General features: G+C 43.5%; 1 non-coding gene across 1 annotated transcript; it reads left to right on the top strand.

Moving 5' to 3' along the window:
- The first annotated feature begins 1,496 nt into the window (after nucleotides 1–1,496).
- LOC137428795 (small nucleolar RNA U3) lies at nucleotides 1,497–1,711 on the top strand. The gene has a single exon (XR_010984751.1). It is a non-coding gene; the product is annotated as a small nucleolar RNA U3 (small nucleolar RNA).
- The last annotated feature ends 528 nt before the right edge of the window (nucleotides 1,712–2,239 follow it).

Below are 2,239 nucleotides of genomic sequence, written 5' to 3' on the forward strand. Positions count from 1 at the left end.
CTCTCATTAGTAATTAAAATACGTTAAGACCAACCTCGTTATCTTCAACGAAAATCGTCACCAAACACCAGAACCAATGAGATTCGAGCATTTGAAAAAATATTTTTTTACAAGCTTATTACGCGTTTCGGACGGTGAAAACGGCGTCAAATATTCTCACATTGACGAAAAATTATTTTTTAGAAATCTCGTGGCCGTCGGAGAACCGAATCAGCCAATCAGCGCCCTCGACACAGGACATCTTACCAGCGCCCTCGACACGTGTCACGTCTGCGACGCCGGGAACGAGGTTGGTGCAAAACAACCGAATCACGCGTAAGCATATACTGCTCGAAATAGTTCTCATCATATACTCAAATTTCCTAAGCTAAATCGTCATTGCTTTGGGCACTGTTGTCTGTTACGGAGAAAGAAAAAGAACCGAAATGAATGGAAAAATGGTACAACCTCCACCAGTGCTATCATCACTGAAACATGATTCGACAACAGTCCGTGGTAACTTGAGAGAGGTTTTTACGTTGCACGAAGTAAAGCCATCCGATGTGACACCATCGTCTTCTTTTTGGGAATATGCTGTAGTAGATGTCCCTGGTGATGGGTCATGTTTTTTTCACTGTTTGAGCTTGAGAATTTTCCTACTTCTTAAAATAGGCCTTAAGCTAGCACATGGTATCGTTACTTCCTTAAGCTTCTTGTGACATTTATTGTATGCAGGTATTGGGGAGGACTGTCTGCTCTTCTCTTTTACCAAGTCTTACCAGGTACGGTACCTACTACACCTACCTACTACCAACTACCTACCTACCTACTACCAACTACCTAACCTACTGATGCCATGGTGATGGGTAAAATAGTGGCAAGAGGTATGCAGGTATTGGGGAGGACTGTCTGCTCTTCTCTTTTACCAAGTCTTACCAGGTACGGTACCTACTACACCTACCTACTACCAACTACCTAACCTACTGATGCCATGGTGATGGGTAAAATAGTGGCAAGAGGCTTTGGCTTCGCCGGCTCATTGCGGCTTTGCAGTCGGTACTAGTATCTGTTGCTATTAATTATAACTGAACTATATAATGTTATGAAATATAGTTTATTAATTTTTAACTCACCAAAATAATAACCTGATTTTAATAACTTGTTTAATATTCATAACCTTATTGACGTTCAAGTTAAAAACTGGAAATACGTCACTTCCTATCAACGTCACTTCCTATAAACGTCACTTCCTATGAACGTCACTTCCTATAAACGTCACTTCCCCGTTGTGACGCGGGCATAATTAGATTTTACGATTCATCAAATATCTTCTCTTGTGATTAGTGTAAGTCGGTGATGAGAAAGTTAATATAATTAAGAGAAATAACTTTATCCTAACACAGAAAATGTTTTTGTAAAAGTGGAGAAAAGAGAAACAAACCGATTAAAACTGGAAGTCTCCGCCAATGTTTTGATGCCAGTGACGCTTAAGAGCGAGTCGGTGGAATTAGTTGGTTAAGACTATACTTTCAGGGATCATTTCTATAGTTTGTGAGTCCAGAAACGTAACTGAAAGTGAACGGACACGTTAACCCTGATGAGGAGCAGAAATCTCGCTTCCTGAGCGCGAAGCCGGCTTGAGGTGCTGCTTATGCGGCTGCTTCCTGCCATTGATGACCGTTCCATTCGCTACTTGGTGGTGGATGGAGGGAAGCGAGATATTCTGAGGGGTTAACTTCTTAAATAATTAAATGGCAGATTGAATGCTTCGTCTCACCATCTGTTTAAATGTATTACCAGCAACTACCAACGGTACGGGCGGGTTTCAATTGTGAGGCCCAAATGAAAAAGTAAAATATCAGAAATTGAAGATTTTTTATTTTATTTTAAACGATTCATATAAACATCCGTTGAATCATATCGCACGCAAATCATCAAAATCTAAACAGTATCTTGAAGCGCGGTATCTTGAAGCGCTGACAACACGGTTAAACAAAAGTGTCTTTATTGACAAGAGGTCACTGTAGCACTGGTCACTGTAGCACCAGTGTATATCCTGAGGCCACACCTACCCCTCGGGCGTGGCCGCCGCCCACTTGGTGCGCAGACGCCAGTGGGCTTTCGTGTCCGCCACACGTGCCCCCCCCCCCCCCCCAGAATTCCCGCGCACCTGGAGGGCCACCGCGGAGGGTGGCCCGGAACACGGCCTTCAACGAGCGGTGGAACCGCTCGCACAGGCCGTTACCCTGGGGTGGTAGGC

The sequence above is a fragment of the Myxine glutinosa genome, chromosome 5 (assembly GCF_964187855.1).
Source record: "Myxine glutinosa chromosome 5, kmMyxGlut1.1, whole genome shotgun sequence".
Lineage (NCBI taxonomy): Eukaryota > Metazoa > Chordata > Myxini > Myxiniformes > Myxinidae > Myxine > Myxine glutinosa.